The 24,419-nt window shown below is 40.1% G+C and overlaps 1 protein-coding gene and 1 pseudogene across 4 annotated transcripts in view; one reads left to right on the top strand and one right to left on the bottom strand.

Annotated features, from left to right (window-relative positions):
- The window catches only part of STON2 (stonin 2), a 144,754-nt gene that overhangs the window by 108,675 nt on the left and 11,660 nt on the right, over positions 1–24,419 (top strand). The gene's annotated exons all lie outside the window — the stretch shown is intronic.
- On the bottom strand, positions 1,791–2,370 carry LOC102960122 (annotated as a pseudogene).

The following is a 24,419-nucleotide window of genomic DNA, read 5'->3' as shown; positions in this document are numbered from 1 at the left end:
AAGCTATACTTTTGTGGTTAGTGCCACATGAATAGGTAATGTCAATATAGAGAGAATGAAAGAAGGAATCAGTAGAATTCTTTGATTGTAAGCAACAGTAAATAGACTCTGGCTAACTAGAAATTGTTAAGTTTTTTAAAGTATTTTTTAAGTTTATTTATTTATTTTGAGAGAGAGGGAGAGAGAGACTCCCAAGCAGGCTCTGTGTTGTCAGTACAGAGCCCAACGCAGGGCTCAGTCTCACAAACTGTGAGATTGTGATGTGAGCCGAAATCAAGAGTTGGATGCTTAACCCACCAAGCCACCCAGGTGTCCCAGAAATTTTTTTTAAAGGAGAGTTTATTGGAAGGACATGGAGGGGTGAGGGGAAAGGTGTGCTCACAGAATTGAAGGAAAAACTGAGAAATCAAGCTGAAAAGCCATACTCAGGAAGAGCGGGGGTAGAACAGAATTTGGGTCTCTAGTGAGGACTTGCAGGTGGCTTCTTCCAGTGTTGTCATCTTGATGAATGAATAACAGCCATTTTCAGTTTCATTTTTATTTTCCTAAAGAGTAAAATTCCAGAGAAAGTGCTTTGCAGTGGCTTAGCTTAGCACATGTGGCTTCAGGGAGACTGGGGACCTTGCCCGGCAGCCCCACCAGTCAGTCTCTAATAAAGCAGCCCCTAAAAAGCACATTTTAAACAAGACTCAGAAAGTACTAACTGTAAAGGAAAAAATTGATCAACTAGACTACATTAAAGTTACAACTGTTTATCAGTAGGTGAGAGAGTTAAAAGCAAGCTACATCACGAGAGAAGGTACTTGCAATACATACATACCTGACTGAGAACTCCTATCCAGAATGTATAAGGAACTTCTACACATCAACTTCTATAAAGCAGCAGACCACCCAATGGAAAAAAAGCCTTGAAAAGGTACTTGCAGAAGAGGATATCCAAATGACCAGTACATGCACAACTTCATTAGGCATCAGCGAAAGCCCAATTAAAGCCACAGTACCTACCATCACGCACCTACCATTATAGCTAAAATGAAAAACTAGACAATATCAAGTGTTGACAAGGATTTAGAGCAAAAAGAACTCTCAGTCGCTGCAGATGGGAGTGTAAGTGGGTATGATCACTTTGCATACCCAATGTCATATCAATTCCATACCTGGTTAGGTACCCAAGAAAAACCCACGCATGTATGTGCGAAAAAGCATGTATAAAAATATTCACAGAAGCATTGGCTACAGTTAATTAAGTTTGGAATCTATCAACTGTCCATCAGCCAGAATGGATAAATCATGTCACACCCACACACTTCAATATAGAAAATACAATATAGAAATGCAAAGTAACACACCATATGCAACAAAGTGGATGAATTTCACGGATATACAGAGGACATACTATATGATGTCATTTATATAAAATTCAACAGTAAGTAAATGAATATATGGTGTGAAGAGGCAGGTTAGTGGACACCCTGGGAGGGTGCAGTTAGTGTCTAGAATGGGGCACTAAGGGGCCTTCTGGGGTGCAGACCATGTTCTGTCTCTTGATCTGGGTGTGAGTTATCTAGGTGTCTTTACTTTGTAAAAACCCATTGAATTGTATTTATTTTTTTATTTTTTTGAAGATATCTGCATTGATGCTTTATTTGAAACAGTTCTTCTGAGAGGGTTCTTGCATCAGATGAGTGAAGATTCAAAGCAGGGAGAAAAAAAAGGTGCTTGTCATTTTGAAAGTCACAGATAGTTTATCTTTCTATAATTAGATTAGGAGACAAAAAATGATCCCACTATTAGTGGGAAGAAGCTTCTAGGGTCTGGCATTTGATGAGGTAGATATTCAGTTGCTGGGCATTCCCATTGTTTTTCCATGGCAGAACATAGAGCAGAGACTTGGGAATACGCATGCCTGAAGCCAGGTTACTCTTATGTTCCATATGTGTGTTGCCTGCGGGGCTGTTGTTGACACAGTAGTTGGCTGTGCCCCCAGACAACTGGGGGTGCTGCTCTGTTCCCACAGATCTTAATCCCAGTCTTCACCACAAGGAAGGCACTGCCATGTGCTCTCAGCCAGAGTCTCCTATCCTCTAGGGTTCCTGGTTTGGTTGATAACATTCTTCTCAATACAACTTTTATCATCACAGCTTGAGATGTGATGACTGATTTTGGCCCAAGGAACCTGGTGAAGGGACAAGTAGCCAATTGGTTTGTGACGTCAGGATGATTCTTTCTGCACTTGGTAAGATGATAGAGAAACCTACAGGCCCTGATCTGGTGGTTTTTATCATAGGAGCATTGTAATAGCTTTTCAGCGTCCAGGGAATCCATGTATGTTTCTTTCATGTGGGAAATGAAGGCGCTGAATCCAAGTGCCCAGTTCAGACAAGCTCTCCCCATGTTCAGAATGCATTGAACTTTAAATGTGTGATTTATGTTGTCTTTTTTCTACGGGTGTTTTATATTTGAATAAAAATGTTAGGAAAAGAGAAGAGAATAATGAAAGCCCTCCCATTGACACATGCCCTGGAATAACAATGCCTGGGTTTGAATCCTGACTGTCTCTCTCTGACTGTTTGACCTTGAGCAAGCTGCTGCTTTGTGCCTCAGCATTGTTATTTGTAAAAGGGAGGCAATTGCAGTACCTACCTCATTGGACTGTTAGAAGGATTAAATGAGATAATCCAGGTAAAATGCTTACAACAGTGCCAGGTACACAGAAAGCAAAAGTTAACTGTTAGGTACATATATTGTGGAGTCATTTCTCCATGCAGGATGCACCAGGGGAATGCAAAGAAGTATAAACCCTTGGCCTCAAGGAGCTTATAACAATAGTAATTAGAAAGACAAGGTATGTAAAAGAACAAATAACTGACACTATAAGAGGGTACTAGGAAATTACAGATAAGAAAAATCGAAGAATTCAATGGAAGGAGGAATTACAATATGTTAGAGTATTCCAGGCAAAACTCAGAGAGTTGTGAGAAGTCAGAAGAGTGGCTGCCCTTGGAGTGGGTGTGATAAGAAAGCGGTACGAGGGGATTTGTTTCTTCAGCTGGAACTGCTTACATGAATATAAAAATTTTTGATATGTACGCCTTTCAGTATGTGTGTTGTCCTATAGGATTTTGAACCTGGTTGACATTTGACCTTAGGCAAGGTACTTAACCCCTGTGAATTTCATTTTCTTCACCTGCAAACTATACCTAACACCTTCCATAGGGTTGTCAGGAGGATTATTGAATGCGGTGTGTGTAGGACGCCTAGTCCAGGATGGGACAAATATTTCATGTATCTGATGTGCTAACTGGGATAGAAGGTGACTGACTGGGACAGACCTTTCCTGTGTTAAGATTTGGAGCCTTTGTTTGGGGCTTATTGCTTTGTTGAGGGAATGACCTCATGTCATTATTGGTGTTGTGAGTGGAACCTGTCACAGTGTGTCAGTGTGAAAGCGCGGTGACTCAGCTGCTGGGACAAAGGGCACTTCTGCTTATCAGAATCACTGCTGGACAGTTGTCCCACACCACCACTGTCCATTTCCTTTTCCTGCTTAGTCAGAGCCACACCTGCGAGCGAGAGTCAGTGTCTGATCCAGGTGTGTATCAGTAAACATTTACCGAGTGTCTCCTGGGTGTCAGGTGTTGTGGTAGAGTCTGATGGAGTTTGTAGGAATGAATAAAAACAGGGTAAAAAGTAACATAAAATGAAAGATAGGCCTTGCCTTCAAATAGCTTATAGTCTAGTAATAAGATACAAGTTCTTTTTCTGAAAGTCGTTTTTCCCCCTTCTCTCCCCTCTTTGTCCTGTTACCCTCCACTCACCCAGTACATGTTCTCATTTGCACACCCCCCTCCCCATCACATGCAAACCCTTCCCTGAAATTCACCCCGTGTAAGCAGGCTAAAAGCCATTGAACATGGCCTCTATCCAACAAAAGCAGTCAACTCGTAGCACGTATCTTTTCCTTGGCTCCCCCCAAATTATAGAGAGCCACGCCTTAGGTTATTTATGATAACAAGAATAACCACTTATTAGGTGTCTGGCACATGCAAAGAATTATGCCAGGCACTTGCCTACATTATCTGTAACTCTCACGGCATCTTGCAGGGCATCATTATTCCATTTTATAGGTGAGGGACCTGAGGCTTGAAGAACTTAAATAATTTGCCTAACATCATCCACAGCCTGCTTGTGGCTGCCACAGAGCAAGCCTGTTGTCTCCCACGTGCCATGCTCATTGTCGAGCTGTTTGTAGTGTTTGCTCTGATGATTAAATAATGTAAACACCCTTCTGAGTCAGTTCATCAGTCAACTGTGCACATATAAACCTATGTGGTTAGGAGAGGTTGGTGCCATGGTCACTCTTGCTGTAATTATTCTACCTTGACCGGATATGTCAATAAAGAGCCACTCAGCCTTGCAAACAACTTCTGAGCTCTTGTTTTGTAAATGCCTTAATATTCAGCAGCGCTAGCCTGCTGTGCCATCGGAAGGGATACTGAGCCTATTTCATGATCTATATTAAAATCTTGGATGCAGGTGCCACAGGAAGAGCCTTTATGTATTGAGAAAATTCTGCCATTTTGGTCTTCCCTTACTAGGCTGTCTCTCTCAGATTAATTGATTTCTTACCACTAGTCTCTGTTCTAGAAATCTGTACACCGATAGGGGTATCTCATGTAGATTCAAGTGAGCATTGCTGTGAGCTGGGCACAGAGGAGACAGTGATAAAGTACATGTTCTGAGTGGTTTTGTACAAAAAGGAACAATGCAGAGTGACTGCTATTCCCACTAGTCCAAGTGTTTTTGGGTCTTGGCTTCTAACCCTGTATAAGCCACTCAAACTAAGATAGCCAACTCTACTTAATCCCAAGTCTCATGGTGTATATTGGGCACAAGTCATGTTCAAACGAGGAGGGAGATCAAAGCCAGCAAATCACTATGGGTTTGGGGTCTAATCTTAAGCTTTTCAAGCCTAGAAAGTTAATCATGTTCTTGTTTTGAGAGGTAAGGCTTTCTGGAGATTGACACACAATTTACAATAGGAGATGTATGTTGGCAGTGTGAGTAACACCAGTTATTTGTTCAAAAACTAAAAGCTACTATAAATTGAGTTTCTTCTGCATGTGCTTAGATCCTTAGGTATTCACAACCACCCCTCAAGTTTCTGAATAGTTACTCACATTTCACAAATATCAGTACTGAGCCAGCATCCCAACCAGGTGGGCTTAGTTCCAAATCTTACACTCTTTCCACTCTTCCTCAGTGCCTGAAAGCATTCTATCTGCTGTTATATTATCAGCTGAAATGCCCGCCCTTTTGCCAGTTTGGCTTCAGCCAACTCAGGCAGAATTATCAGTCATTTTTCATTTTGGGACCACACAGCACTTTGCATAAACCTATGAGAACACTTTGTATTGTATCATAATTGCAATGGCAGTGTCTTACACATTTTTTTTTTTAAATGTAGGACCTGTTGCAGTGCCTGGCAGTGTTGTGTAGTGGAAGGACTGAGTTTAAATCTTGTGTCTAATTTTGCTAACATTATATCCTTAGCATGTGACACACCACCTGTTAGCAAACCGTATATGCTCAGTAAATCTTGAATGAACTAATGAATGAGTAAATACAATCTTGGGTATTAGTTTTCCTCTGTGAATCTTTTTCATTATTAAAACTGATGGATAATAGTATCTACTTTGAAGGGTTGGTGTGAGATTAGATGAATCAATGAACCAGGGTAAGTGATGGTGTGCTAGTGACTTTTGAGATTCAGGTAGTGGTTTTAAGATTTATCATGTTGCTGCATGTCTAAATATTTAGGTTTATCATAACTGTAGTCCTCTATTATATGAATATGATGCAATTTGCTTATCCCTTCTCTTATTGATGGATATTTGGGGTGTTTCCAGTTCTTTAATGAATAAAGTTGCTGAACATTCTTGAACAAATCTATCTGTGGACATATTTCTCACTTCTCTTGTATACAAACATGGGAGTGGAATTGCTGAATCATATGTTAGATGAATGTGTAAATTTATTAGAGGCTGCTAAACCATTTTTCCAAGTGATTTTACAACTTTATACTCTAACCAACAACATAAGAGAGTTCTAGTTGTTCTTCATCCTGTAACACTTGATATTATCATGCTTTCCAGTTTTAGCCATTCTAGTGGATGTGTGGTATCTCATTGTAGTTTAATTTACACATCCTTGATGTCTAATAACCTTATCATGTGCTCCGTGGCCATTCATATAGCTTCTTTTATGAAGGGCCTGGGTTTTTGGGGGGTTATTTCTCTTTTTATTATTGATTTGTGAGGATTCTTTAGGTATTCTGAATATGTCTCTTTTCAGTAGCTTGCCTTTTTACTTTTTAAGTGATATCTTGATAAATAAATTGATTTAAGAAAATCAACAATAGCCAAAGTATGGAAAGAGCCCAATGTCCATCAATGGATGAATGGATAAAGAAGATGCGGTATATATATACAATGGAGTATTATTCGGCAATCAAAAAGAATGAAATCTTGCCATTTGCAACTACATGGATAGAACTAGAGGGTATTACGCTAAGCGAAATTAGTCAGAGAAAGACAAATAGCATATGACTTCACTCACATGAGGACTTTAAGACACAGAACAGATGAACACAAGGGAAGGGAAGCAAAAATAAGATAAAAACAGGGAGGGGGACAAAACATAAGAAACTCTTAAATATGGAGAACAACAGAGGGTTACTAGAGGGGTTGTGGGAGGGGGGATGGGCTAAATGGGTAAGGGGCATTAAGGAATCTACTCCTGAAATCATTGCTGCACTATATGCTAACCAACTTGGGTATAAATTAAAAACACAAAATTTAAAAAAATGAAAAAGAAAAATAGATAAATTGACAAAATCAATTATTTTTTTTTTTCTTTCATGGTAGTGCTTTCTTTGTCCTCAGAAGTCATTGCTTACCACAGGTCATGAGGTGGGTTTTTTATGTTTTCTTGTAGAAGTGTTATAGTTTTGGCTCTCATATAGATCTGTGATCTTTCTCAGTTTAATTTTAGTATATATAGAGAGAGGAAGAGATTAAGGTCAATTTTTTTTTTCCATATGTATGTCTAGTTGCTCTAGAACATTTTATTGAAAAGAACTTTCCCGTTCAATTCTTTGGCACTTTTGTCAAAACCCAAATGACTGTATATGTTTGGGTCTACTTCTAGACTCTCTATTCTGTTCCATTAACCTATTTGTCTTTCCTATCATGCTGTCTTAATTACTGAGTGTTTACAGTAAATCTTAAAATTTAGTAATGTAAGCCCTCCAGAATTTTCTTCTTCAAGATCATCTTGGCTATTGACAGGCTTTTTAAAAAAAAATTTTTTTTTTAACGTTTATTTATTTTTGAGACAGAGAGAGACAGAGCATGAACGGGGGAGGGTCAGAGAGAGGGAGACACAGAATCTGAAACAGGCTCCAGGCTCTGAACTGCCAGCACAGAGCCCGACGCGGGGCTCAAACTCACGGACCATGAGATCATGACCTGAGCCGAAGTCGGCCACTTAACCGACTGAGCCACCCAGGCGCTCCTGACAGGCTTTAATAAAAATTGACAGCTTATCCATTTCTACAAAAGGGGAAAAAAAAAAAGTCTGGGGATTTTGATTGGAATTGCATTGACTCTATAATTCAATTTCACAAATTTTTCCATCTTATACTTTGACTTTTCAAATCCATTAACATGAAATCTCTCCATTATTTACGCCTTCTTTAATGTCACTCAGCAGTGTTCCATGGTTTTCAAGTATAGAGAGCTTCTGTATCTTTTATTACATTTACTTCTGTGTATTTGATATTTTTATCATATTGTAAATCATAATTTTTAAAATTTCATTTTCCAAGCATGCCTGGGTGGCTCAGTAAGTTAAGTGTCTTACTCTTGATCTCAGCTCAGATCTTGATTTCAGGGTCATGAGTTCAAGCCCCACGTTGGGCTCTGCGATGGGTGTGAACCCTACTTAAAAAATATACATAATAATAATAATATAAGATAAAATTTTCCATTCATTTGTTACTAGTATTTAGACATACAATTTGTTTTTAGGTAATGATTTCGTATCCTGAGACCTTGCTGTATTCACTCATTACTTCTATGATTTTGTTGATATTTTTGGATTTGCTGAGTACATAATCATGCCACCTATGAAGAGTTTTAACTCTTTATTTTGCTTTTCATTTCCTTTCCTTACCTTGTTGCCATGCATATGCACTCCACTACAGTATTGAATAGAAGCAGTGAAATTGGGAGAAAACATTCAATATTTCATCATTATAATATTACCTGAGTTTTTTCTTATATATACACCCTTTAACAGATTGAGGAATTTGTCTTCCATTTCTAGTATGCTGAAAGTTTTTATCATAAATGGGTATTAGATCTTCTTCATTTATTGAAATGGTCTCACAAAATATTCTTATACAACACGTTATTGTATGCATGTGTAAATAACTTCTGTAATATTCCAAGGAGGTTCAGAGGACTTGCCTAAGAGGACAGAAGTCCAGGCACATATTGTAAGGTGACCACCAGTCCTAGTACAGTTTTGTGTCCCATGATTCCCACCTGAGTCCTACAGTTAACTATGTTATTTTCAGTTTCCCCTTCATCAACCTTTATAATAGTACAGATGTCTCTTATTTTGATGGTAAAAGTGGGACTTTGGATGCTTTTTATTATTTTTTTCGCTTGCCTATATCTTCTAAATTTTCTTCAGTGAACATGAACTGCTTGTGTTAGAAGGAAGTTTTTAACCTTTGGTGTAATTAGTGAGATTACAGATTAGTAGACTTTAGACCCATTCCTATCAATTCTTTCTGAAATTATACCCAAGTCACCTTTTAATTTAACAGTAGATGACTAAACTCTTCTTTGTTGATCTTTCTATTACTTAATTTCTGAAGATGTTCATTTTTTCCGCTTTCCCAACTTAGGGTTCCTAGATGAAGTTCCCAGCACAATTAAGTTCAAAAGACTGTAATGTAGTAGCCAGAGTGGGAAAATAAACACAAAGAGATCATGCCTGTGTGTGCTCTGGCAAAAGTGTAGATCAGGGACTTTAGCCCTGCTTGAGAATTTAATGACTTCCAGCAGGTTGGTCTGATTCCAGAGTGATTTTGCTCAAAGGTAATTCTTTCTAAACTTTTTTTGTAATATTTGTTTATTTTTGAGAGAGAGAGAGAGAGAGAGAGAGAGAGAGTGAGCATAAGCAGCAGAGAGGCAGAGAGAGAGGAAGACAGAGAATCTGAAGCAGGCTCTGCCCTGTCAGTGCAAAGCCTAATGTGGGGCTTGAACCCTCGAACCATGAGATCATGACCTGAGCCAAAGTCAGACGCTCAACTGACTGAGTCACCCAGGTGCCCTTCTAACCTTGGTTTTAAGTTCTGGCATTTATGTCTATCCAAAACAGTTGGGGATTTGGAATCCTGGAGCTGGAGAAGCCTCTGTGAGACCAGACTGAGAATGATAGCTCTAAGATATGGAATAGGGACTAGATAATAACAGACAGGCTGTTATTTCCAGCTGCTGTGCTTTGTTTTCATGGAACTGGAAGTCATTATCTGGAGAGCCACAAGTCCTTGAAAGTTCATTCCACTTCCGGGAAGTAAGAGTCACTTGCCTGCCAGCAGTTAGAACAGGCTTTTATCACTGGAGATGCAGAGCACCACCCACCCCCCCGCCCCCCCATAAAGCCATTCTAAGTCACTGCCTGGTCAAAATAATCACAATTTTTTTTTCTTTCTAGTCACAGGTTCCTGATACAGGAATGTTTCCTGCTTTTTCTCAATACCTAATGTGCCTACCAGTGAATATTTGTTATTTCCATTGCTTTATGTTGATTATTAAAATTAAAATGTTCATACTAAGCAAAAACAAGACAAACAAAACAAACCTCAAAATGAAGAAATAAGTGCCCTCTTTCTCTTCTTTCATCAGTAATAATGAAAGTAATTTAAAATGTGTAGCATGCCATGGGGTACCTGGGTGGCTCAGTCAGTTAAGCATCCGACTCCTGATTTTGGCTCAGGTCATGATCTCACAGGTCATGAGTTTGAGCCCCGCATTAGGCTCTGCACTGACAGTGCTCAGCCTGCTTGGGATTCTCTCTCTCTCTCTCTCTCTCTCTCTTTCTCTCCCCCTCTTTCTCTCTGTCTCAAAATAAGTAAGTAAATAGATAGATAAATAAATAAGCTTTTAAAAAAATGTGTAGCTTGTCATATTTTACAAGTGACATGCACATGTCTCGTTTGGTTCTCACAACCCTATTGTGATAGATAGATCAGCTTATTTTTATTATCCTTTTAAAAGTGAGGAAACTAAGACTTAGAAATTGAGTAACTTGCTCGAGATTAGCTAGTTCTATAGACGATGAGCTGCAATCCTAGTGCTGCTGTACACGAGAGTGGTCAAGCTGAAGGTCGTGAGCTCTGACCTCCTGGGTTCAGATTCTAGCTGCACCACTTACTGGTCTGTGACTTTTGTCAAGTCATCTAACCTCTGTGCTTCAGTGTCCCCATCAATAAAAATGGGAGAAGGTAGGATCTATGTTATATAGTGTTCCAGGATCAAGTTAAAAGTTTCCATACAGTTCTAGCAGGGCATCTGGCATACGGTACACGATTGGGGAGCGTCAGCCAAGCCACTGCTGTTGTTTTGAACATAGGGGCGGTGGTGGGTTATTCTTCCTCTCTCCTTCCAGCTCCCTCTCTTGCCGTAAAACCTCAAGTCTGCTCCTCAAGTCACCAGAGAACTCTAGACACACTCCAGAAGTCACCAAGGGCCATGTGGGGTTAGACAATCCAATCCCAAATGAAATACTTTAAAGAAAAACTAACACCATAAAGATCTCTTTCCATGGCTCAATTTTGCCCTGATTTCTGAAGACAGTTTGTACTTATCTTCTCTTATTCTTAACCATACCCCTCTTATTCTTAACCAGAAATCTTAAGGTGTTAGATAGAATACTTCATCCTCTCTAAATATTTTTGGGACCATTTATTCTTTATTTGCTAACAACCTTTATCAAATGCTGACTCGTGTATTTGCCCCAGTCTGCTCTTGAAGATAGGGCAGAAATTCCTTTGCTCTATAGTGCATGCTGTTGAAAAGTCTTTGAGGAAGCAAACCTCTGTTTTATGTTGTGCAACCTGCCCTATAAAGTCACCAAGGTTCATGCTTTGAAGTGGGCGGATGATTCTGCCTTTATGTCCTCCACTTGACTTCTCTCATTTATGCGAAGACAGGGCAACAGGTAGCCACACATACCAATCTGCTGTGTGTCCAGCTGCAGAGGACACTCGATCTGACACTTAGGAAATGCCCTCAGTGTGGGAAACAAAGGTTACTATTTTTAAAGACTGGAAGGCAGCATGTTTGTCAACATTTCAGCATGTCACAGCCAGGCAAGCTTTAGATTTGAAAATAGAAGCCCTGATCCCATGACCTCATCTCTGTCTACTGAAGTCCCTGACTCTAAATGTCAGTGGGAGTCACATTTACTTCATGAAGCAAATTATCAGCATCGATCACCCTTTATCCAGCATCTCAGTTTCTCATGACCCTTCACGTCCCCTGCATGTCCCCACCAAGGCAGCCAGACACTACATGTGTATCCTGGAATTAATACAAACTGCCCTCCAAACCCGTTTAGCATCCATCATGCTCGTCCTAACAGCGTGGTCAGCTACTGCCAACAGCTCCTGGCACGTACTGTCTTCCACACTGCCTGTTTTCAGTGTTGTCCCATGAAAACTCTGATGTGCGAATATTAACAACAACAACAACAACAACAACAAAAGTAGGTTCTAAAACCGTATATGCAGAATACTCCTGACTTTTAGATAGGTGTGTGTTCATGAATGTGTACTTGCACAGTGAGACAACTTGAAGGAAACACTAGAATGTGATGTCACTTACCTCCGGTGGCAGCAAGATTCAGGTGCTTTTGATGGTATGGGTTTCTGCACCATCCAAATTTTCTAAAATATAACTTGTTCCTTAAAATTATCCAAAAAAAGTTAATCTTTATATTACAGAAACAAATTGTTAGTTATATTAGAACTTGGTGACTGGAACAATTCAAAAAACCAGCGTGCTTTAACATGAATTCGCATATGAGTGCCTTGGATTCACTGGGCCTTAAATCCCGAGGTGTCCCCCACTAAGGCAAAGAACACTCAACCCTGGTCCTGTGGACAGGTGGGGAAGAAGTTGATTAGGCGGCATCCGTCACTTCAGGATGTAGAAAGGTATGAGTGTGTTTTTGGTCTTCCACTTTCCCTACTCTCAGGTTACTTGATGCCATTTATTTCCTCAGAAATACTGATGGTCTCTGGGACAGTTTTGAAAAGGCTATGGCCTCTTTTTTTTTTTAATGTTTATTTTTGAGAGAGAGAGAGAGAGAGAGAGAATGCATGGGGGAGGGGCAGAGAGAGAGGGGGACAGAGGATCCAAAGTGGGCTCTATACTGAGAGCAGAGAGCCCCATGTGGGCTTTGTACTCACGAACTGTGAGATCATGACCTGAGCTTGTGAGATCATGAGCTGAGCCAAAGTCACATGCTTAACTGGCTGAGCCACCCAGGCACCCCTAGGCTGTGACCTCTTTGATCTGATATGTAATCAAGCCTCTCAACATACAGGGTTTTTTTCCTGTTATTTATTTAATTTAATTAATTAATTTGTTTGAGATAGCATGAGCCAGGCAGGGCAGAGGGAGAGAAAGAATCTTAAGCAGGCTCCACGGCCAGTGCGGAGTCCCATGTAGGGCTCAATCCTACCACCCCGAGATCATGACCTGAAACCAAATCAAGAGCTGGATGCTTAACTGACTGACCTACCCAGGTACCCCTCACCACACAGGTTTTGGTATATCTGTAAATAACTCTTTATGCCAAGATTGCTTTTTGCATTTCTCTTTCTCTGTCTAAATGCAATAACTCTCCACCTAGCACCTACTCAAATGGCATGAGAAATTGTAGGACTTATTTGGAACCTAAAACCACCTCATTATCTGAATAATAATCATAGACCTTACCAAATAGCAATTGAGCACTTTTGAATGTTTAGAAACATGTTCATGTGTGTTACTTCATATTTGCTTCCAAACTAGAACAGGGATTATGATTATCCCATGTTACAGATGGGGAGGGAAATGGCACAAAGAGCCTTGCCCAAGACCATAGCAGGTTTGTGGCAGAGCCAGAATTCCAAGCTCGCACAATACCAAATGTCTTTTTCCAAGATGTTCCCCAAGGGAACCTAGACTCTAAGGAATAATCATTATAATAATAATACCAAATATTTATGTAATGTTTGCTGTGTAAACTTTACCTGTATTAACTCAGTCCTTACCACACTTAAGAGGTAAATATTATTATTATCTCCATTTTACAGTGGAGGGAACTAAAGCCTACTACATTTAAGTAACTTGCCCAAGGTCACCATGTTAATAGGTAGAGTAGCCGGGATATGAACCAGGCTAGAGCCACAGTCCACAGACCACTTGACAATGCAGTCAGAGCCTAACTTCTTCCCACCTGTTTATGTCTAGGGTGACCCAGACCAAAGATGACAGCTCTTCAAATAAGAGTCTCAAAATTCCTCCCCTCTAAACTTAGAGTTTGAAGTGTGTCTTATATTATTTCAACAGTAAGAATACTATTCTATTTCCTTGTGAAAAGAATAAGGGAGAATGGAGAGGAGCAACAAAATAGTTTTGCTCAAAAACCAGACAAGTTTGGGGGCACCTGGGTGGCCCAGTTTGTTAAGCATCTGACCCTTGATTTTGGCTGAGGTCATGATCTCGCAGTTCGTGAGATTGAGCCCCGTGTGGGGCTCTGCACTGACAGTGTGGAGCCCGTTTGGGATTCTCTCTCACTCTCTCTCTCTCTCTCTCTGCCCCCCACCCCCCCACACACTCATGCTGTCTCTTTTCTCAAGATAAATAAGTAAACATTAAAAGAAAAAACAGACAAATTTGGAAGTTTCTAGAAATTTATATTTGCCATGTTTCCTACAAAGATCTGGTCATTTGTCTCCTACCTGGCTACTAAAATAATTTCGATTGCAAGCAACAGAAGCCAACTTTACTAACTTTAAGTAAAATGAATTCATTCTAAGGATATGATAGTTTACAGAATTAGAAGAAAAGCTGAAAACTCAAACTCCAGGAAGTTGGTGTATCAGCTTTTACTGTGCTACATAAAAACCACATTGAAAATTAGCCCCCCGCTCCCCGACACACACGCATACCCAGCTCCCCAACAATCATTTGTTTAGCTCAAGATTCTGCACATCCACAGTCCGGGCAAGCTTGAGCAATTCCTAGTCTGTGCCAGGCTAAGCTGTTCACCATAGGAGCTCACTCATGGGTCTGCAGTCACTGCCTGGTTGGCTAGGGTGCCTTGCATCTCCTCCACATGGTCATTTATCCCCCTGCAGACTCACTGCATCATGGTCTTGGGGTTCCAAGTACAGCAAAAGAGGGCAAGCACCGTCACACAAGCACTTTTCAAGTTTCCATTTGTGGTGTATTTGATCCTGACTAAAATGAATCCCATGTTCCAGCTCAGAGTCCACATGGAAAGGGACTGCCCAAGAGCCTGGAGAGAGGAAAGAAGAATCTGAGGCCATTTTTGCCATCTCTCAGAGATGGTCAGAAATCTTGGCAACTTTAAGCATCAAGCCAGCAAGAACTAATATGCAGGCTCTTCAGGATGCCTCTATCTGAATAACTCAGCTCCCACTACTTTCCTGCGCTTGCTTCAGTCTATTCAAGATTTCCAATAAGTATCTGACTTTGCTTGGGTCATATGCACCATGGATGGGGCACACTGAGTGAAGATCCATGAAGACTTGATTGGGGCGGGGGGGGGGGTCTGATTGTGAAGTGGTTACCCAAAATAGGGGGGTGGCGGTTGCAGGATAGGTAATACAGTATTTCTTCCATCGGTATTGTTGACTCCATTGATTTTGTCCTTCTGCTCTGAACCATGTAGGTTGACTTTTCCTCGGGGCTTTATTGAGAGCAAAGGTAACAGTCGCAACCTGTTACTCGAACAACAATTAAAACATTTACTTTGAAGACACTTGCTGAGCTGGTGATGTCCTTGGCACTGACCAGGATCTCACAGACATCTTCCTGCCATTGCTATTTATTCCCTGGGCACCAAGAGTATAAACAAGAAAGGGAAATGAGGAGACTGGTGTTCTGATATTGAGGTCACACAGTCTTTGGCCCTGGCATCGACTCCAACAGTTATTTATTTAGGTCAGTTTCATAATTTCTGCAGAATTAGAAGACTGTTTTTAAAACTTTCTAGAAAGCAGGGAGGAGTGGTGATGAAGTCATATTTAGCATGATTCTAGGCAAGAGGGAAAACCTGAGATAGGTTGTTAGCATGACTACAGGAGCGCTGGGGTATTTAAGATTAAATTATTGCCCAAATAATAGAGTTTAAGGGAATAAAAAATCTTCTTATTTGGCAAAATACTTCTCTCTTTGGACTGATAACCAAGACCATTTTTTTTCTGGTTACAACAGCCCACTGTTATAAAGGACAGGGAAGAGGTGATATCCTTGTGTGTATGTGAAGTCATGCTAAGTATTTGAAACATGCCTAGTGCACCATAACAATTTTCTCCAAATGTTTGGTCATGTTTCTCCAAAGACTTAATCATGAGCCTCTAATATTTGTGTGTGTGTGTGTGTGTGTGTGTGTGTGTGTGTGTGTGTGTGTGTTGTGTGTGTATATATATTATAAATTTATTTATATATTACAAACATACTAGGTATTTTAGTAAATGTTTTTATAACATATAAACAAAAATTAGAAATGTTTAAAGGATGGGTTAAAAAGTGAACAAAAATAGAGGTTCTGATGTTTTCTTCCCACACCCCAGTGGATCATTCTGGATACCTCCTTGAGTGCATTCCTCTCCACTTTGAGGATTACTTGTCCAGAATACAAAAGCATCTTAGACCTGCCCTACAATTACAAAGGCACTTCTTTGTACCAGAGGAATAATAGAAAGTTGGATGTTCTGTCTTGACCAAAGTGTACTCAAGACTTAACACTTCCTCATGTGATAGACTAGTGCTGCTGTTTTGTAGTCACAATGACTTTGTGAATGCAGACCCTCAGATCCCTTATCATTCCCAAGCCTTTGGGGATTTATCTATGCAATGATTGTGGAAAGATTTGGACTCAAGGAATCATAACCGGAGATATTCTTCTCTCTCCATCCCCCTTTCCATTTCTTCCAGTTTTCTTCCTCCTTTCCTTCTTCAGTCTCCCCTTAAGTCTCCATCAGATTGATAATACAACTTCAAAGGCATTCTCTCTCCTCTTTTCCTTCCCTCTCCCTTTTGCTTCCTTGAGAATTCTAATAATATTTACATATTTTTATTGTGATAGCTAACATTTATTGAGCTGAAGCCCAGTTAAATGCAGTGTCCGTTAATGATCTCATTTCCCCTCACAGTCCTGTTAAGTGGGTACTGTTATGATTTCCTTTGAGAATTGAGAAATCCTGCAGTTTAGAGAGGGTTAAGTAACGTGTCCAAGATCTCATAGTTTTCTAATGGCAGAGCCTGGACGAACTGACTCCAGAGCCCAAGCTTTACCCTTTTCTGTCTGCAGTGACACAAAACAGGCAGTAGAGACCAGCGTGAAGCCAGGAATTCAATCCATCATTAGTACAAACCACTTTAAAAAATTTTTTAATTTGTTTAATGTTTACTTATTTTTAAGAGAGAGAGAGAGTGAGCGCGTGAGTGGAGGAGGGGCAGAGAGAGAGAGAGAGAAAGACAGACAGACAGACAGACAGACAGAATCTAAAGCAGGCTCCAGGCTCTGAGCTGTCAGCACAGAGCCCTACACAAGGTTCAAACCCACAAATGGTGAGATCATGACCTGAGCCGAAGTCGGATGCTTAACCAACTGAGCCACCCAGGGGCCCCTGGTACAAACCACTTTTTAACCAGCCTTTCCCTTGCGAGCCTTGTGTCCACCCAGGAGCTGCTGGTGTATATATGCCAGATGGTGGGAATGCTGTAATAAGTCAGGAAAAGTACCAAGTGTGCAAATCATCTGGAAATAACACTTCACTGTTTGCCTGTGGATTATCTACCTCATGAGGGCTTCTGAAAAATTTGAGATGTTCAGAAATACAAATAGAGCTCCACCAGCTAGAATAAATTTATTGTCATGCTAGAAATTAGTTGCTCTCCTGTTTTTCTAAAAAATTACCTTAACTTGATATGTTTACAGTTTGTAAGTTTCATCTACCCTCGGTCTACATAAGAATGTCTCCTTCGATCTTGATAACTAAACAGGAGCTGGATAAGTACTGAAATGAAATGAAATTACCAACTCCAAATTCAATTGAGAAGAAGTGGCTTACTGCACACAGGAGCTGTTGGTTATTTCGTTACTGTCATTGCTGAAAGTCCACATGAAAAACAATGAGCTTTGGGCAATATGGGTGAAAAGGGAGTGATTTACAGAGATTTTTTCAGCTATTGTCAATTGCCCTTAACCTTTCTGTGGGTGATCTTAGACTGGCTAGTGGTACCCCTACCACCAACAGACCTTTAGAACTTCTCCTGGAAGCTGTGTTATAGCCTAGCAGAGTTAACACATGGAAGGAAGGCTTGATACAGACTCCGTCAGAATGCCCATTCTGCTCCTCATCCCCAGCACACATGTACCCAAGCAAGCATCTGTAATACTGTGTGAGAGCCCCCAGCTCTGTTCCTTTGCCCTTATCACAACCCCCCTGTTGAACTCACCGGGTCAACCTTGGAGAAGTAACAGTCCCCGTCACTAAGACTCAAGTGGGTGGTTGCTGGGGTCTTACCTCACATGGTAGCCGGATGCATAGTGAGTAAGGATATGGGGGCACACATGAGTGACACATCCACAGTGGCAGAGGGACAGGCGGTCCTAATGACTCAGCTATCCTGGTCACAGTAAGGGCATGGGCACTGTAGGCTTGCGACTCTTTCAGGACATTGTCCCAGTGGCCCTGCAGGTAGTCCTTGTCCTGGTCCCCACCTCTGACACTTCCTGGGTATGTAAACCATGCTCCACTTAGAGTCAGGATGGAGACCCTCTTTTTTCCTTGCCGTTCCCTTACGTTCTCCCTTAGAGTAACTTATGGATGCTTCTCCTCTTTTAAGCTCCTAAACCAAAAGAACCTTTTCTACTTCTCATCACACCAGAGATGAGTTGTTGTTGTTTTTAATTTCTATTTGAACATATTTGACGCATAAGGTTACATTCGTTTCAGATGCGCAACATAGCGATTCAATTTCTCTTATACCTTACTATGCTCACCACAGTGTAACTCCTATCTGTCACCATACAATGCTACTATAGTACCATTAACTATATCCCCTATGCTGTGTTCTTTGTTCTCGTGACTTACTCATTCCATTACTGGAGGCTTGCATCTCCCAGTCCCCATCATTCATTTTGCCCCTACCCCCCGCACCCCTTTCCTTCTAGCAACTATCGGTTTGTCCTCTGTATTTATAGGTCTATTTTTGTTTATTCATTTGTTTTTTAGATTGCACATATGAGTGAAATCATATGGTATTTGTCTTTCTCAGTTTACTTATTTCACTTATCATAATACCTTCTGGGTCCGTCCATGTTGTTGCAACTGGCACAGCCTCGTCATTTTTATGGCTGCATAGTGTGTGTGTGTGTGTGTGTGTGTGAGAGAGAGAGAGAGAGAGAGAGAGAGAGAGGGATTCCTTATCTGTTCATCTGTCTGTAGACACTTAGGTTGCTTCTAGATCTCAGCTATTGTAAATAATACTGTAATAAACATAGGGGTGCATATATCTCATCAAATTAGTGTTTTCATTTTCTTTGGTTAATACTAGTAGTGGAATTAATAGGTCATATGGTAGTTTTATTTTTAATTTTTGGAGGAACCTCCTTACTGTTTCCACGGTGGCTGTACCAATTTACATTCCCACCAGCAGTGTGTGAGGGTTACTTTTTCTCCACATCCTCACCAATGCTTGTTATTTCTTGTCTTTTTTATTTTAGCCATTCTGAATGGTATAAGGGAATAACTCATTGTGGTTTTGATTTGCATTTCGCTGATGATTAGTGATGTGGAGCATCTTTTCATATGTCTGTTGGCCATTTGTATGTCTTCTTTGGAAAATGTCTATTTATGAGACCATAGAAGAATTTTATGGTCCATTAAGCAGAGCTTCATTGCCCGTTCAAAAAGGCTTAGACTCTAGAAAGTCCTTTGTTCACCCCTCTTTGGTGTGCTTAAATAGTTGAGGAAGGAAATACAGGAGCTTTTTGCTATGGCAATGACAAATAAATAAAACACAGGTTGGGTTCTCAACAGGCCTTATTACTAGTTAAGTCTTTGATATACTTCAGTGTGTAAAATATTAAGAGATTAAGTTATAAAATGGAATGTTGATTTTTCAATTTGTTATAGATATTGGCATCTATCCCTGTTCCCTGCCTATGACCTCTGCTGGGGAACTGGAGTGACTCTCTCAGACAACAGCAAAGTATTTTGGTAGGATCTCTGCCCTGACGAGAGTTGAAGAATAGAGTCTTCGTCTAAGACAACATGAGAAGCTGATATTAAGCCAGGGAACCAGTAAGCCAGTTGAGTGGAGATTTAGTTGTTAGAGGAAAGGAGCCAAAAGCAGGGATCCAAAGGTTGAGTACCAGTGAAGTGGGGGGTGATAACGCAGAAACAAAAGTTTAGAACCAGAGAGAACAGATTCACCAGGAACACACAGGTTCCTGGAACAGTCATCAAACTTAAAGTCTGATACTTGCTTTTCTGAGCAAGAGATGATATATGTTGCTTTTCTGAGCAAAACAGAGATGAGGAGTGTTGAGTGAGCTCATCTTGATAAGCAGGGGTGGGGGGAGTTGGCAGAGCAATTGACTACTGCCTCATAGGTCCTCTTAGCAAATAGAAACCAGAATGTAGTGTCAAATGCTCCTGCTAGGAAGTCTGTCAACTAGTGGTGAAGTACTAGTTTGATGAATTGGCTTCTTCACTTTGGGGATATCCCTGACCAGGTAACTTTACCGGCACCAAATCATCCCGTCTCCTGGATAATGCTAAGGACAAATGAAGAGACTCAAAAACCCTCTGGCTCTCTTTATCAGTGTATTGTGATGACTAAGCAGGTCTCAGCTTGTTTTATCCAAGTTAGAAGCTCCCGTTGATAAGGTTCAGATGACTAACTCTTTTCTCACCCTTACACATTCACACATCAGGGGCTGACATCACCTGACCTTATGCCCAGAGGCTTCTTTGTGTAAATGGATATAAATCCTTGTTTAGTTAACTTCTTTTCCCCTACTGAACAGTGCTCCCAAAAAGCTGTGTGTCAAGGTAACTGTTGCCCATCTCAAAGGCAGTGGGAAAAATTAACCAGATTTTAGCTTAGAGAACAAGCATTAAGAAAATAACAGAGGTAGTGAACATTGAAAGTAGGACTTTGTAAATGTTACCTTGGGTACTTTACTTAAACTTCCTGAGCCCCTCAGTCTTCCCAGCAAAATGAAGGTCAAGTTTTATTATTTCTAAAATCTCTTCAAACCTGAAAATGCTGTGGTCCTCTTTTCACTTTCTAGATCATTCCACAAATATGTAACGGCCTGCTGTGCATCTGAGGCTGCGTATACAGTTTTAAGTATATGCTCTTGTGTAATAGTGACTGCTGTCTCATCTTGAGAAAACGGCAATAATCTAAGAATATTTGTTCTTGCCTCTGCAAATAAATTCAATGAACAGCGCTCATTTTTTGCATTTGTCATTGCATGAACAAATTAGGTTAACAAATGGAGAAAGAAGAGGGCGGAGTATCTGCTGTATTCAAAATATAGAAACTTAGTCTTCCCCCATAGTTCTTACTTTTTCTTCGGTTTGGTAACTTTGACTACCATTGTAATCATTTAACTGAGTCTTTGGGGCACTTAAAATAGATTGTGGTCTAGCATTGAAAGAATCCACCGTGTCTTTTTTGTTGGCATCAGTAAAGACATTAGGAAGCTCGTAGGTACTAGCTAGCTCTCCCAGTGGGCCGATGAGAACCTGATTTTTATACATGGCTTTGGTTTGGCAGCAGCCCAACTCATAATAAAAGTAATTTGGAGGTAGCAGGTGGAAGAGATAGTAATTAAAATTATGCTGGATTTTTGGCTTTGGTTTTATTTTAATAAGTCAATAAAATGAAATTCTGGATGATAGTTAATTTTGTTCTGAGCATAATTAGTTTTTGCCTGTTTCTTACTGAAGAAATTTGCTGGCTTTTTTTTTCTTTCTCTCTCCTCATTGTTCTCAGTACCAACTACATCAGTCATAAGTGTCATGGGAAAGATCTAACTGCTGCTTTATCAACATGGATTACAGCTAAACTGTTCTCTTTCTCTAAGGTTAATTAGCAGGAGTGCGAAGGATGTGTTTTGACCTTTTACTATTTATCTTGTAAGCAAACAGCATTTTCTTAAAGAATACAGATTTAATATTTTTTAAATCACCTCTTACCCCACAGGAGACATTGGTTTTCACATCAAAATATTTTGAAGTATTATATTCCAGTGCTTTTTAAATATATGTATACTTTATATCATGAAAATGTATCCTTCTAGTAGGAGTAGTGATAGCAGCTAACATCTACTGAACACTTATCATTTATTACTTGCCAGGCACAATTCTAAAATCTATATTAAATTTTCCCAACAACCCTGACAGGTAGGATTTAATATATTTTTTTAATGTTGTATTTATTTATTTTGAGAGAGAAAGAGAGCATAAGCAGGGGAGAGGCAGAGAGAGGATGGGAGAGAGATAATCTGAAGCAGGCTCCACACTGTCAGCATAGAGCCCGACACGGGGCTCGAGCCCATGAACCTTGAGACCATGACCTGAGCTGAAATCAAGAGTCAGACACTTAACCAACTGAGCCACCCAGGAGCCCCGGGATTTCATGTTTTCTTAATGTCATAGATGGGAAGACTGAGGTGCAGAGAAATTTAAAAACTTGCCCAAAGTCACATGGCTAATGTGCTACAGGTACGGAATTGAAACCAAGGCAGTTTGACTCCAGATTGTAGGCTCTTGTTACTGTTCATGCAAAATGTATGTCATAATCAGCTTCTGTGTGAATAAACATGTGTCAATAACATTTGCTTAATAGCTGCATGGGATTCCATTTTAGGAGCATAATACTCGATACAAACAATCCTCCATCGCTGGGCATTTATGTCGTTTTCCAATTTTTCTGATACAAACATTGCTGTGATAAACCTACACTAAATGTATCTCTGCATGCATGTATTGTTCTTTCCTTACAATACAGTTGTACGAGTAGAATTTTGGGGTCACATTTTTTGAGACTTTTGTACAAATTTTCAAATTGCCCCCAGAAAGATTTTTTTTAACTTTCATCAGAGTGTAAGTTTCCTTGGGTCACCAATAATGATTATTATTCTTTCCCAATTTTTGTCTCTATGGCACAGAGAGAATTGTATTTATTGTTTTATAAAAAGGTTGAACTTCTTTTTTTTCCAAATAGTTATTACACATTTATATTTCTTCATTAGTGAATTATTCCTTTTTAAAAACATTTTTAAAATATTATTTACCTTTGAGAGAGAGAGAGACAGAGTGCAAGCAGGGGAGGAACAGAGAGAGAGAGGGAGACACAGAATCCAAAGTAGACTCCAGTCTCTGAGCTGTCAGCACAGAGCCCGACACGAGGCTCGAACCCATGAACCACGAGATCGTGACCTGAGCCGAAGTCAGACATCCAAACAACTGAGCCGCCCAGGCGCCCCTCCTTTTTTTTTTTTTTTTCCAAAGTATCTTTATTTTAAGAGAGAGACAGTGTGAATGGGGGAAGGGCAGAGAGAGGGAGAGAGAGAATCCCAAGCAGACTCCACACTGTCATCATAGAGCCCGATGTGGGGCTCAAACCATGAACCATGAGACCATGACCTGAACCAAAACCAAGAGTTGGATGCTCAACCACCTGAGACACCCAGGTACCCCCATGAATTGTCTGTTCTTATCCTATTTTATTTTACTTTATTTTTGTAAGGGTGTGTCATTTTTATTAAGAATACACCATACTATTATATGAAGGAGGTCGAGTTTTTGTCATATATGATATATGTTTCCCCAGAAATTTTACATACAGATAAGTTACTTTTTATATGTGAAAGTCTCAAATAATGTAATAAAGAGGTTTTAATTAAAAGAGACTCAGAAAATATATGACCTAATCTTTGCAAAAACCATTGAAAATCTCAGTGATAAATGACAGAAAGTTAAGAGCTTACAAATAGAGAAGTCAGTGTTAATAAGGGATAGTTTTTCAAAGTAGTGTTTGTCAGTCCTTGGGTTTGCCCCAAGAAATGCTTTATTTTCATGTGAGCTAGAGACACTTTTGCTTTTCATCTGTAAAAGTATCTTTATTAAGACATTTTTTATAAATTTATTAATTTTGAGAGAGAGAGAGAGAGAGAGAGAGCACACAGGGGAGGGGCAGAGAGAGAGGGAGAGAGAGAGAATCCCAAGCAGGCTCTGCACTGTCAGCACAGAGCCCAATGCGGGGCTTGAACCCTGAGATCATGACCTGAGCCAAAACCAATAGTAGGATGCTTAGCCAACTGAGCCACCCAGGTGCCCCTAAGACATTTTTTATTTAATAAATGATTTTGTAGGGAAAAAAATCTCCAGAAGTTTGACCTATGTCCCACAGCCGTGCCAAATGATGGATTTTTTAAAGCAGTTTGTAATCACGGGAGATGAAACTGTCAAAGGAGAGAATATTTTGTAACAAAGTCTTTTAATACTTTTCAATGGCCATCAAAGAGAATATAGAATCTCTAGAAATTAATTTAATTAAAAACTTTCCCTCCAGATTTAAAGAAGATTCATTTAAATTGTATCTTAAGTCTAATGCTTCAAAACCGTCTAGGACTTTGTGTGATTTTAAATAGCTTCATTTAAAAAGAAATTTATTGTAAGAAAATTGTGTCAAGTGGAGACAAAGCCTCTTTTTTTTTTTTTTTTCCACCCCCCTTCTTTTTTGGCTTCATAGAGGAAAATGAGAAATGCTTTTTTGGAGACAGGATTCCCAGCAGAAGGGAATCCTTTGGCAGCAAGAATAAAAACAGCTTTGGCAGAAAAGCACCCTCCAGAGGAAAAAGACTTGGGCTTGTTTAAATGAGGGAGTGGTCATGAACCCCAAGGCAAAAAGGATATCCCTCCACAGGGGCTGGGTCAGTATCAGGCTGTTTGGGTGGGAGCACTAAGGTTACAAAAGCTCCTTAGAGTGGCTTCAGAAGAAACTGATGTTTTGAGA

This window comes from Panthera tigris, chromosome B3 (genome assembly GCF_018350195.1).
Source record: "Panthera tigris isolate Pti1 chromosome B3, P.tigris_Pti1_mat1.1, whole genome shotgun sequence".
NCBI classification, from domain to species: Eukaryota; Metazoa; Chordata; class Mammalia; order Carnivora; family Felidae; genus Panthera; species Panthera tigris.
Note: the sequence above shows the minus strand (reverse complement) of the source record. Positions and strands in the feature narration are given on the sequence as shown.